The sequence below is a fragment of the Suncus etruscus genome, chromosome X (assembly GCF_024139225.1).
Source record: "Suncus etruscus isolate mSunEtr1 chromosome X, mSunEtr1.pri.cur, whole genome shotgun sequence".
NCBI classification, from domain to species: Eukaryota; Metazoa; Chordata; class Mammalia; order Eulipotyphla; family Soricidae; genus Suncus; species Suncus etruscus.
The window spans coordinates 78,866,308-78,880,464 of NC_064868.1; the positions used below are offsets into that span (position 1 = coordinate 78,866,308).

General features: G+C 43.8%; 1 non-coding gene across 1 annotated transcript; it reads right to left on the reverse strand.

Annotated features, from left to right (window-relative positions):
* Positions 1-13,112: 13,112 nt before the first annotated feature.
* Positions 13,113-13,219, reverse strand: LOC126000203 (U6 spliceosomal RNA). Its single transcript, XR_007492562.1, has one exon. It is a non-coding gene; the product is annotated as a U6 spliceosomal RNA (small nuclear RNA).
* Between the last annotated feature and the right edge of the window lie 938 nt (positions 13,220-14,157).

A 14,157-nucleotide genomic window follows, 5' to 3' on the forward strand; every position in this document is an offset into this window, starting at 1 on the left:
GACAAATTGAACAATTAATGTCTGAAAAGCATTAGCATTTTCAAATGCTCTATGCACTGCTTTTTGAAAAAAAAATCATGTTTTTATAGGATCAATTTTGAAAACTCTTTTACATGAAAGAATATTAAAATTAAAGCTGAATTTCATAATAGCAAGGGCTCAGGTTTATAATGGACTAGACAACAATGCAGTTCGAATCCACAGTCTTGTAAATACATTTTTCAAATTGAATTTGAAAAGCAACAGATCAAGCAGCTGTCTTCTGGCTGGCTGGCTGGTTGTGACAAGAGTGCAGTAGAGATTTGATTTTTACCTTTGTTTCTTTTCTCTTTTTCTTTTATTTTTTCTTGTTCTTTTCTTCTTGTTCTCTTCTTCCTCTTCTTGTTTTCTTCTTCTCCTCCTCCTTCTCCCTTCTCCCTTCTCCTTCTTTTCCCTTCTTCTCCTTTTCTCTTCTTCTTCTTCTTCTTCTTCTTCTTCTTCTTCTTCTTCTTCTTCTTCTTCTTCTTCTTCTTCTTCTTCTTCTTCTTCTTCTTCTTCTTTCTCCTCCTCCTCCTCCTCCTCCTTCTTCTTCGTTATACTTTGCTCCTCCCTCAGAAATTGCTTCTGGGATATGTTTTGCTCTTCAGTTAGAAATCACTTCTGGCAAGTTCAGGGTACCATATTGGATGCTAGGGGTCAAACCTAGGTGGTCCCAGGTCTGCTGTGTGCAAGGCAAATGTGCTATCACCCTGGTCCCCTTTTGTTTTTTTGAGGAACAAACCCAGCTATACTCAGGAATCTGTGCCCAGGGATCACCCCTCGCAGGCTTGGGAACTATACAAGGTGCAAGGATCAATTCTGGGCCAGTCATGTGCAAGGCAATTGCTCTACCCCCTGTACTATCTCTCCAGCTCAAGGAGATAGTTTTACTTTTCATCTATTTTTTTACCATTTGTATTTTATCCATCTTGATATATGCAGATACAGATCTATTACTTGTTTACAATGTTGATGCCTGTGATAACTCGCAACCATAAATTGAAGTGGAGAGTAGCATTAAAGGCTAGTGGCACTGCATTCAAGTGTCTCTCCCCCCCCACACACACACTTGGCTTTTAGAGGCTCATTTTACAGCCCTGTCTCCTATCATGGATAAAACTGGAGCAGGTTGCTTACCACTTGGAAACCAAAGATCTTCCTTGACAGGAGGACTTCAATGGGAGGACCTCAGTATGTTACCTGGCTCATGCCATGAGTAATTTTCAGTAATTCTCAGTAAATGTCTGACATTACCACAAAAAGCTTATCTAATACTTTGTGTTCCTTTAAGTCTTTTATTCTTTTTTTACAGTACCAGCATAGAATCATGTATAATATATTTTTTAAGTTTTTTGGTCACACCCGGCAGCACTCAGGGGTTACTCCTGGCTCTCTGCTCAGAAATCGCTCCTGGCAGGCACAGGGATGTGCATGTGGGATGCCGGGATTTGAACCACTGTCCTTCTGCATGCAAGGCAAATGCCTTACCTCCATGCTATCTCTCTGGCCCCATGTATAATAATTTTTAAGTTAGTGTTTTTGCGGTAGATTTTTGTTGTTGATTTGGGGCCACACCCAGTGATGTTCAGGAGTTACTACTGGTTTTGCACTCAGGAATCATTCCTGGCAGACTCAGGTACCAAATGGTGTACTGGGGATTGGACCTCATTTATTGTCACCGTGTACCTTAAATATTACTGTGTAAGATTTGCCATTATATATTCTAATAAATGTCTGTTACTATTCTTTTTTGTTTTTATATTTAAATGACAGACATTTATTAGAATATATAATGGCAAATCTTACACAGTAATATTTAAGGTACACGGTGACAATAAATGAGGCCCTTTCCACCAGCAGTGTTGTCCTCCCTTCATCCCTGTTCCCAAGCATATATCCCTTATCTCCCTCCTTTATCCCCCAGAATGCTAGTGCATCTAAAAGCATATATGTTAACACTAATGTAAACCTTTTTTTGCAGTTCCAGATATTTTTACTAGTGGTTTCTTAAAGGTTTGGAGTCAAAGGAGCACTGTAAAAACAATGTTCGTGTGACAATTATCGTTTGCATGGGCCCACCAAAGTATGGGGTCATGGAAAGGAAAAACTTTGGCCTAAGTACAAGGAGACCCTACCCCTGAAGAGTCCTGACATAAGACCATTTCTAGGCTCCAGGCAAACTAGTTTGTCCAATCCCAGTCATTGTCTGTAGTACCCATACAGTTATATTTTTCACAGTCTCTGTTGTTGATCTCACGTTTCTGTATTGAAGGTCCTGGACCCTGTATATCCTACATTGAAGTCAGGATGGTGCCGAGCGGCATCTAATTTCAACTCGCAATTAACGGGCAATGCAGAAAGCCCTGTCCAGTATGCAGGTTGTTGTTGTTGTTGTTTAAATCTTCTCAGTGTTAAGGGAAGACTCTTTTGAGTAAATCGATGTCAGAGCAGCAGTAGGGTCTTCTCTGGTAGAGGATTGCTTCCAGATGATGTCATAAACAATGTTGGATGTTTCATAGATGGCTTCCCTGGTTCAGGGGTGACTGGAAAATACCCAAACCTCTGAGGCCTGTGCCAGGACATCATGTCAATGTTCAGGGTTTGTAAGTTTCCATTGTACCACAAGATTTGTGTGTTCCTATCTCTATTAGATAAGAACTTATTTGTATGTATAGTATTTTCCATTTTAATGTGCCCATGCAATCAAGGAATAATGCCACCTGGCATTATTAGTGCATAAGGGGACGCAAGAACATCTCCAATAATCCCCGTGACCTGGTTCAATCATAAGAATTAAACTGACAAGATCTTATCATCTAAGAATAAGAACTCACACTTTTTATACAAGGGTGCCTCCCATCCTGGACATATGTCATATGGATACAACTCAGTCTCCACGAGATTGGACAGTGTTAGTTCATTCTCAAATCCCAGATCCCAGATGTAGAACTGAAACAACCCCCTGCAACAACACCAGGAACTAAGCTCCATTGGGAGATATACTTGTGCCAGTGTTAATATGACAACGAGGACAGCGAGGAAATGACAACTTGACCTAAGACCAGGAGGTCCTATCACATCACCTAACACTAAGTGGAAATCAGAAGATGTATCATCCTTTGAACTATGAAAAATAAGAGCGCTAACTACAGAAAACTGACTTTGACAACCGTGACTGGGCAGAACATACCTTGAGACCATTAAGAAAAACCCTACCCTAGGCTATAGCCCAGGTCTCCTACAAAAATCAAGATTTCTTAGTGCAGAGGCCCAATTCTGACAACAGAGACTGAGCAGAACATTTGGAACCATAATTTCCTAGACTTCAGCTTAGGGAATGAGCAAAAACATGGAGCACATGATACAAAAAATGGAACACACCAACAATGTTGGAACAGTACCTCTAGAACCTTAAAGACTCTATCCTAGGCCTTGTCCTAGGATCTGCGCAAATACCAAGATTGCTTGCTACAGTGGCCTTATTTTCTCATCCACAACCGAGAGGAAAGGTTCCTGACACCACACACACACACACACACACACATATACACACACACACAAACAAACAAACAAAAAACCCCTGGGATATGGCAATGAGAAGGTATGGAGCCAGCGGTTGTTCCCATGACAATATGCTTCAAGAGTGGAGAAACCCTGAATCTCTTAGGCCATGGGAATTTCCTGCCTTCCCCAATACTTACTGTGCCTATGCAAAAAAAAAATGGTGGAGTAACACCAAGCCCTGCCACTGCACCACTTTTTCTGGTTTTGTTTTGCTTATTTTTTGTTTTTTTTTTTTTTATATTATTTCACTTCTTTCTTTTTTTGTTTGTTTTTTGGGTCACACCGTTTGACGCTCAGGGGTTACTCCTGGCTATGCACTCAGAAATCACCCCTGGCTTGGGGGGGACCATATGGGACGCCGGGGGATCAAACCACTGTCCGTCCTACACTAGTGCTTTCAAGACACCTTACCTCTAGTGCCACCTTCCTGGCCCCTCACTTCTCTTTTTTTCTTCCACTTTTTTCTTTCTTTTTCACTTTTGTGGATATTATTCGGTGATTTTTTTCTTTCTATTTTAGTAGTTGATACCAAGTTTTTTCTTCTCTTTTCCTTAACCTTTTTATCTCCAACAGAATAGCATAACTTGAATCATTCAGCCTCATAAATTGAGGGGGGAAAAGAATGATACCAGAACCAGTCATATGAACACGTAGTGTAAATAAAAAATGACCAGACTGGAACACCAAACAAAATAGATATCCAACCTATAACAAGCTGTAAGGTGGAGACAGTTACACTAGCATTCTGGGGGGTAAAGGAGGAATATGTGGGAGACAAGCAGGGAATAGGAGTGGAGGGAGGACAACATTGGTGGTGGGAAAGCCCTTCATTCATTGTCACTATGTACTGTAAATAATTCTGTGTAATGAACTTCAGTCACAATAAAAAAAAAACTAAAAAAAGAAACTCTGGGGAGCTGTTAGAAAACCAAAAAAAAAAAAAGAATTAAACTGAGGGAGTTTATCACCAAAATTCCTTATTGAACAGTTCACAGCGAGATTGGTGCCTATGGGGATGCTAGAACAAGTCCAACAATCCAATTGACTTGGTTCTTATATAAACGTTAAATGGAGGGACACTTCTACAAACTGCCTTATTTAACAAATAACAAAGGAAGGAAAGATAGAGAGAGACTCTTTCACCAAAATACCTTATTGAACAGTTCACAAAAAGGAGAAATAATAAAAAGTGGGGAAAATAAACAATCTAACTTAAAACAGTGGACTCAATTGTCATCGTTCATGGAAACTAATCAGAAACCTAGTATGGTAGCAACCACAGTTACACAATGAAAGAAGGAAGAGGTCAAGAGAGTAAACAAGTAGGAAAAGAGTACTGGCCTCTTCCCAGCCTGAGAGTTCATCCTCTCATTTTTATTTTGAAAATATATGGTACCTCCACCCGAACTGGTCTCTTCCTAAACTGAGAGTCAGTCCTCTCATCTTTATTTTAAATATATATTGTACATGTGGGGGTGCTAGCCCTCATGCGGTTTTTTAAATGGAGAACAATGAGAAGAAAAAAATACCAGTGAATGTCACGACGTAATGTCCTGACATACACCAGTGCTGCATCGGCCTGCCATCCACCCCATGTGTCACCCGCTTAGCGTCGAGAGAGAAAGGGGGAAAGCCTGAGGACCACAATAGAGTCCACCTGGGCCGGCAACCAGGGAAGGCCTGGAGTAGGGGAGGAAATAGGGGAAAGGCTGGAGGCCTACCAAGCCTCCCAGCACCCCTCCAAGCTAGGGAGAATGCCATCCGGCATGGGGTGTCCCCTAACCCCATACCTGGGAAGAGCTGGCCTCCAGGATCAAGGCACCAGAAGCCAGCTATCTGCCCGGCCCCTCCCTTTGCTCCTCCTCCCTAGTGTAGAGGGCAGGGGAAGCCTGAAGACCCCTAATGGAGTCCTGGAACCCACAGCAGGCCACCCGAGATGTCACTAGGCCAGACCTAGAGTCCAGGGGGAAATAGGGGAATGGCTGGAGGCCTGCCAAAGCCTCTCAGCATCCCTCAAGCTAGGGAGAATGCCACCCCGCATGGGGTGTCCCCTAACCCCATACCTGGGAAGAGCTGGCCTCCAGGATCAAGGCACCGGAAGCCAGCTATCTGTCCGGCCCCTCCCTTTGCTCCACTGTTACTATTCTTAACAAGTGAGGCTACAGTGAATTAAAACACTTTGGTGCAGTAAAAGACACTAAGACATGCACACACATACTACATACACACTAGTGTATAACCCACAAGATAGAAACAATTCATGGGCCAGAGCAATAATACAGTGGGGAGGATGCTTCCTTTGCATAAGGCTGACCCAAATTCCATCCCTGCCATCCAGGAGTGATGCCTGAGCACAGAACTGGAAGTAACTCCTGAGCACTGCTGAGTGTGGCCAGCAGTGCCAAAAAACAAAACAAGCAAAATATGCAGTGACCTCACTGCATGGCCCCCCCAAGTACTGCCCAAGCACCATGCGGTTCCCTCAACTAAATAAAAAAATGGAACATAAAACAATCATGTTTGTAATCATGGTGCTTACATAAAGATATTATTTTAAATGAATATGCTTAAAATATATAGCAAAATAAAAAATATGGAAATCGCTGGGGTAGATAAATAGTACAGCAGGTCATGGGGAAATGACTGAGTTAATTAAAAACTGTGGTCTAGGAGTCAGAATTTCAGATAGTACAACAGCAGGTAGGGTGTTGATGTAATGACAGTTGGACTTGGGCATGTCCCTTGATAACCCTAATGCAATGACAGTTGGACCTGGACACACCCATGGACACACCCCTTGTACACACCTCCTGACAAGCTGTCTATAAAAAGAAAAACTTGTACAGTTGGAAAGGGGCCCAGGATAGTGACCAGAGCGGCACTGGCCAGTCCACAGTAGGGGGCACAGGGATAAAGCTTTGGCGAGATGCTGCCTGCTTTGTATCTGTTCCTCTCTCTCTCTCATGAACCCTGGCCTCTCCTGTCTTTGATACCCCAAGGTGGTTGCAGACTTCAGACTCCTTGAGTGAATAAAAGGATACTTGATTTCTTCTCTCTCTCCAAATTGGCAACCCTGGTGGGCACCTGGCCCCCCATCCCACAGCTGGGCCCCATGGGCCCCTGAAAGCACTGGCAGCCTTGGACTTCTGCAGCTCTGCAGCTAACTGCAACTAATTGTGATCCTGCAGATAACTGCAGTAATCCTGAGATTACTGCAGGATTCTGCAGTAAGGTGCACCTAGTATGCAGCTGAACAGGGTTTAATTCCTGGCACCACATATGGTCCCTCAAGCACCACCAGTCAGGAGTAAGCCCTGAGCAAGTGAGGTATGCCATGTTTCCCCGCCAAAAAATCAAAAGGTCTGGGGCCATAGAGATAGCACAGTGAGAAGGGTGCATTGTCTTACACGCTGGCTGACCCAGGCTTGATTCTCAGCATCCTATATGGTCCCCTGAGCCTACGTGGAAAGGTTTCTGAGGCAGAGTCAGGAATAACTCCTCAGCACTGCCAGGTGTGGCCAAACAAAACAAAACATAACCAAGAAACAAAATGTGGTTTGTGTACTCAGTAGAATACCATTTAGCCACTAAAAAGCTAAAATTGTGTCAATGGAAAACATGGATGAGTATTGAGGGAATTGTGCTAGTCTGTCAAATCAGTCAGGAAATGGAAGACAATGACTGAAAGGTTTCTCTCATATGGGACGTATTAATAACTAAAACAAAGGACTGGCTCACAATATGAAGCTTACCACAAAGAGTAGTGGTGCAGTTAGGGAAATAACTACACTAATAACTGTCATGATAATCTTTTTTTTTTTTGGTTTTTGAGTCACACCCGGCAGCGCTCAGGGGTTACTCCTGACTCTGTGCTCAGAAATCACTCCTGGCAGGCTCAAGGTACCATATGGGATGTTGAGATTCGAACCACCGTCCTTCTCATGAAAGGCAAACACTCTACCTCCATGCTATCTCTCTGGCCCCAAATACTTTTGGAAGTACTTTTTCATCCTACTACCTTCACTATTATTGAGTTGTTTTTTTTTTTATCATGATAATCTTAATGAGTGAGAGAAGTAGAATGTCTGTCTCAAATACAGGCAAGAGTTGGGAAGGAGGGAGGATGACATTATGACTGAAACCCAACTACAATCATGCTTGTAATCATGGTGCTTAAAGATTTTATATATTAAAAAATCAATCTGGGGGCCGGAGAGATAGCGCAGCGGTAGGGCATTTGCCTTGGATGCTGATGGATAGGGGTTCGAATCCCGGCATCCCATATGGTCCCCCGAGCTTGCCAGGAACGATTTCTGAGCATAGAGCAGGAGTAACCCCTAAGCGCTGCCGGTTGTGACCCCACCCCCCCAAAAAAAAACAAACAAAAGGAAATCAATCTAGCTCCTACACTCAGTGCAAACTATGGAGGTTACCAGAATGAGGGGGGAGGGATGTAGACACAGGGGGAGGGATCTCCAGTGTGGGCATAGCACTGGATCTTTGGGGGTGGGGTGGGTATAGTGGCTATGGATGGATGCAGGAAGCTGAAACCCTCACAGCTCACACTTTTGTAAACCAAGTTACAGGTCCCTAATAAGAAAGCAACCAAGGAACTCGATCAATGCTGTGACAATCTCCAGTCACAGTGGGAGTGGAGTACGAGGCTTGGCTCAACTTGGACAGGGCAAAGTCCAGTTTATCTTGTCAATGAGTAAATCATTGATGTTTTCCACAAGTGCAAGATTTCATTCCTGCCACATCCCACCCCGGTCCCAGCTGGAACATTCGCAGTGAAGGAACCTCATTCTTTCTCTTTGCTGAATAGTTTAAGTAGCAGAATGTTCTTTTTTCCCTGTTTACTTGTTTGGTTCTGGACCAGTTGTGATCAGGACCTCTTCCCAACCCTGTGCTTGGAAGACACTGTGGAGGAGATCGGGGACCATGTGGTACCGGTGATCAAGCCTGGGCACCCATATGTTAAGTCTGTGCTAAGTTCATGGAACCATCTCTCTGGCCCTGTCAGAGTGTGTTGTTGATTGTTTTTTGTTTTTGCATCACACTAGGCAGCGCTCAGGGGTTACTCCAGGCTCTATACTCAAAAATTGCTCCTGGCAGGCTCGGGGGACCATATGGGTTGCTAGGATTCGAACCACTGTCTTTCTGCATGCAAGGCAAATACCCTACCTCCATGCTATCTCCCAGGCCCCAGAATGTGTGTTTTTTTAAAGGTGTCAGGAAGTAGCTGAGAGGGTGAGAACTTAATATGTATAAACAAGACCCTGGGTTTGACCCCTGACTGCCATTCTCTTATTTGGAAGATTTGGATTTCCAAGTAGTCACAACGCTAAAAAAAGAACTCTGACTCCTGGACCAGTGCTCTCTAAAGAGCCTTTAGATGTTGGTGAATGGCCTAGCCTGACTTGACTACTTTCTTTTGTATAAAGGGAGCAATTCTTGGGAGGGGGGCTTCTTGGGCAGAACTGCAGGTAACGCTGTGTCTCGGAACCAGTCCCTCTGTATGCTTATTTTACCCCATCCCTTTACCAACGCACATTTCCTGCTACCAATGTCCCTAATTTCCATCTTTTTTTCCATATATAAGATTTCATTTTATTTTGATGGTCAGTTTTTGTCTTTTTAAAATAATATTTTTATTTAAGCACCATGATTACAAACATGTTTGCATTTGTGTTTCAGTTATAAAAAAGAACACCCCCCTTCACCAGTTGAAACTTTCTCACCACCAATATCCCCCCATTTCCCTTCTCCCTCACCCCTGCCTGTCTTTGAGACAGGCATTCTATTTCTCTCACTCACTACCATTGTCATGATAGTTGTTAGTGTAGCTTCATATAGTGGCAGGTCCTTCCAGCCCCTCATCTCTATTGTCTCTGGATAGCTAGTTAGAAAGTGTTTTTCCTCCGTTATTCTCAGCAGGGCATTGAAATACGAGCCACATTTATCTCCTTGATATTCTGTCCAATTTTTTGTTGTTGTCAGGCTTAACATGAGTCCTAGATGTATTTTTATGTCCATTGGGAATAAACTCCCTATGCATTTGGTCATTTTTGAATACTTAAATTATTATTTTTTGGTTATTTTGGGGGGAGGGCCACACATGCTGTGCTCGGGGGTTACTCCTGGCTCTGCACTCAGGGATTACTCTTGGAAAGCACGGGGGAGGATATATGGGCTGTCAAGGACAAAGCCCAAGTCAGCAGCATGCAAAGCAAGTGCCTTTCTCTGTGGTCCCAAGACACTTAAATTATTAATATGGAGAAGAGAAGAATTTAAGATGGATTATAGAAATGTGCCCTTCTGAACCCAACCTCAGTGTCAGAGTCTGGAAAATGTCTGAGGAGGTCAAATGTAAATCGTTTAAGACCTGCTGGTTTAGCTGTGTCACCTGAGCAGGCGAATAAGGTTGGAGGGGTCTTTGGCGGTGGGTGCCCCAGGGACAAGCCCTGGGTTTGGCCAGTAGGGGGCAGCAGAGAATTGATTTGCCAGGGGGAAGAGCAGAAAGATGTAAGCAGGTCAGTGAAATGGGCAGCACAGCTACTCAAGGATTTAGGAGCTTAGTAAGACTGGGGGGGGGCGTGGTGGTGGCCGTAGATGGGGGGCTCGGCGTGTGCCAGGTCAGATAGACAATTGCAGAGGACAGTTGCCTTCCCGAGGAGAACCCACCAATTTATAGCAACCGGCCAGTTGCATGGAATGCCCGCGTGTGTCACTGGAGTCAAGGACTGAAGCAGGAGAATCTGGCATGAAATGGGGCTCTGGCTTCAGCAATTTAGTATCTCTGACTCTCGGTTTGCTCGGGTGCAAGAGGAGATTAAATCATGCTTAAGTCATGACTTTATGAGAAAACGGTGGCTTCTGGGGGCCTAATTAAATATGCAGTGACCATCTCAGTTGCTACCACCTGTTCCTGCAAAGTCCTATCACCCTTGCAGACCGGAGGGTTGGAGGAGTATCTAATTGGAATCTTCCCACCAGAAAGGCCTTCCCCATGCCCCTCTGGAGCCCCATAATCAAAACCTTCTCTGGAAGGAACTTTGGATCCTGCTGTCTTGGAGATTTGTTTTCCTTCATATTTTTTCTTTTGTGGTGGTGATCATAACCAGCGCTTGCATCCTTGCTGCTGGGACTCCCCAGAGACTGTGCATCTCTGTGGGGGTGCTGGGTCCCCAAGGCCAGTGTTGTGCAGATTGTATTTGTCATATGGGGTGGTGCCAGGCATAGACCTTGCAGCCACAGGCTTTAGAAACCCTTTCAGATCATTTTATCTTTATTATTATTATTTTTGGTTTGCTGCCACAACCAGTATTGCACAGGGCTTATTCTTGGCTGTGTACTCAGATTTCGCTCCTGGAGAGCTCAGGGGACCATATGGGATGTTGAGGATCAAACCTGGGTCAGTCGTATGCTGAGTAAGTATCCTACCCACTATTTTATTATTCCAGCCCCCCCCCCCCTGATTATTTTAAAGTATGACAAAAACAAAAATAAAGGGACTGGAGAGAGTTTGTTGAGTAAGGGCCTTTGTCTTGCCTTGAATGTGCCAGGCCTGACACCACATTTGGACCCTTGAGTTTTGTAAGGAGTGATCTCTGAGCACAGAGTCAGGATTAAGCCCCAAAACAACCGGTGTGATTTTCAAACCAGGAAAAAAAAATAAACAGGTTATTTTATTTATTTGTTTATTTCTGAAAGCACTATGGTTACAAAATTGTTCATGTTTGAGTTTCAGTCATAGAATGTACAGCAGCCTTTACCAAGGCACATGTACCTCCACTAATGTTCCCAGTTTCCTCCTCCCCACCCACCCCTGCCTGCCTCTGGGGGAGGCATTTTACTTCTCTCTCTATTATCTCTTTCTTTCCTTGTTTTTTGTTTTTTGGGTCACACCTAGTGGCCCTCAGGAGGGTTGCTCCTGGCCTTTGCTCAGAAATTGCTCTAGGCATGCTCAAGGGACCATATAGGATGTTGCGATTTGAACCACCATCCTTCCTAGGTTGGCTGCATGCCCTACTGCTGTGCTATCTCTCCAGTCCTCTTTCCATTTTTAACACTGTGATTTGCACTATTAATTTTTTTTTGTTTTTTTTGGGCCACACCTGGTGACGCTCAGAGGATACTCCTGGCTATGTGCTCAAAAATTGCTCCCGGCTTGGGGGACCATATGGGACACCAGGGGATCAAATCATGGTTCGTCCTAGGCTAACATGGGCAAGGCAGACCACTTGTGCCACTGCTCCGGCCCCATGCACTATTGTTAATGAAGGGGTATCATGCATATCACTCTATCCTCATTCAGCACCAAGGTTTTGTCCGAAGGGATCCGCTCCAACTATCATTGCCACAGTGGACCTAAACAGATTATTTTAAATATGGTAAAGAAATCACTCTGTATTAGCACTAAAAATGCTAATATGCACATCGTGTCAGATATCTCCATCGAGACAGTGTTTCAGACTTGTTGACAGCTGACAAAGTGCTCTGAATTTATGGGTTTAAAAATGAGCTCTGCCTTAGGGTGGGGTGGGGCAAACTGGGGAAAGACTTGTAGGGATTCTGTGTGGAATAAACCTTCAGATCAGATCACAGCTGGGGTGGCACAAAGCCAGGTTACTCTGGCTGCTTTCAGAGGACAAGCACTCTTGGATTTGCTAATAACATCCAAATAATGTACCTACAGTTAAGGTCTTGGGCGCAAATGAGAAGAAAGGAATTCTGGGAGGCCCAAAGACAAAGTGACAAGACAAGGTGTCAGAGGTCCCTGAAGAAGAGACCTTGCTTCTCCTCTCACTCTCTGGGACAGGCATTGATCTGCAGAGACCTTCACTTCTTCCATACGCCCGAATGGAAAATGACTGAAGGAGTTTGGCCTTGCTTGAGGAAGAGGTTGAATGCAAACCTTGATAGAAGGACAATGACACTTTATCATCTTATTGGCCTGATGGAGTAGTCTGAAAAAGGACCAAGACAAGATTTTGTTTACTTTATTTATTTATTTATTTATTTATTTATTTTATTTATTTTATTTATTTATTTATTTATTTATTTTTGGGTCATACCCAGCAGCACTCAGGGGTTACTCTAGGCTCTGCTCTCAGAAAACGCTCCTGGCAGGCTTGGGGGACCATATGAGATGCTGGGATTTGCCATTTGTCCTGTGTCAGCTGTGTGCAAGGCAAATACCCTACCACTGTGATATCTCTTGTCCTGTTTATTTTTTATGGAAAAAAAGAAAAGGTTCACGGGCAACATGCCAGCTGGCTGGAAGAGGGAGAGTCAGTTCTCAAAGAAGCCATCTTGTCCTCATAGTCACAAGAAAGGAATTTTAGGGGGCAGGAGTCACAGGGGAAGGATGAACAGACTGTGTGCCTCAGTCTTGGCTTGGCTTCAGAAAAAGATCTAAATCTGGAAGAACTCTCTGAGCATGACCTTTTTGAGATGTCCAAAGCCTGCATTGGTTTTATTTTTATTTTTAATTTTTTTTGAGATTTTAAATCATATTCTTTGTTCTGAAAAATATGGAAGGCTTCACGAAATGGCGTGTTATCCTTGTGCAGGGGCCATGCTAATCTTCTCTGTATCATTGCAATTTTAGTACATGTGCTGCTGAAGCAAGCACCAGTTTTTTAAAGAACACACATACAAACACAAACACACACTTATTAAGGTTATTTTTCTCCTCCAAATATAGCAACACAAATTTGTGGACCTTTATACGACTTTGGATATAATGAAGTATACACACTGACTCCTAGAGAAAGTTCTAGTATTTTCTCCTCTTCCCCAGCTAATCTTTCCCTTTTTTCTATGGGTGTTGCTCCAACGCCTAAGGGACATACTCTTTGCTGTAGGCATGCTGGAGATCACACTCAGCTGTGATATAAATCCACATTTTTCTGGTTGAATTTTTGAGAGGAGAGTTGCACACTCTTATTGCAGTGCTCACACACACCGCTATGAACTACAGACAGAAAACACAGATGAGGTCCCTGGACAAGCGCACAACTTAGTGTGTATGGGTGACCCCAGTCATCATGCTCACAACCTTGCACTTGCAGGTACTTACATTTATTTGTTTATTTAGACACACCCAGCTGTGCTCAGTGTGTGGGCTTGGAGGACCACATGGAATGCCAGGGACCAAATATGGCTCAACTGTGTGCCAGGCTAGCGCCCTACTCACTGTACTATATTTGCAGTCCAAAGCAGACATTGTATTCTCAGGCCTTTCTAGTACTTTCTTTCCAGGAAAAGAAAACAGTAACAACAATGGGCCTGAGCATTCAGTTCAAGTTAATTCTCTGAGTAACATTAGCTATCAGACTGACAATTAGGGCATTATATTTGCTTAGGAGGACCAAGAAAGCACTGACCAGGGAGGTCTGGGGGTCCCTGCCAGCAGTACTTGGCTATACTGGCTGGTAGCTTCATGCAAACATTTGAGCATATGGTATTACCTATTGTTGTTGTTACTGGCGCTGAGCTCAGAAATTACTTCTGGCAGACTCAGGGCATCATATGGGATGCTAGGAACTGAACCTGGGTCCATCCCGGGTT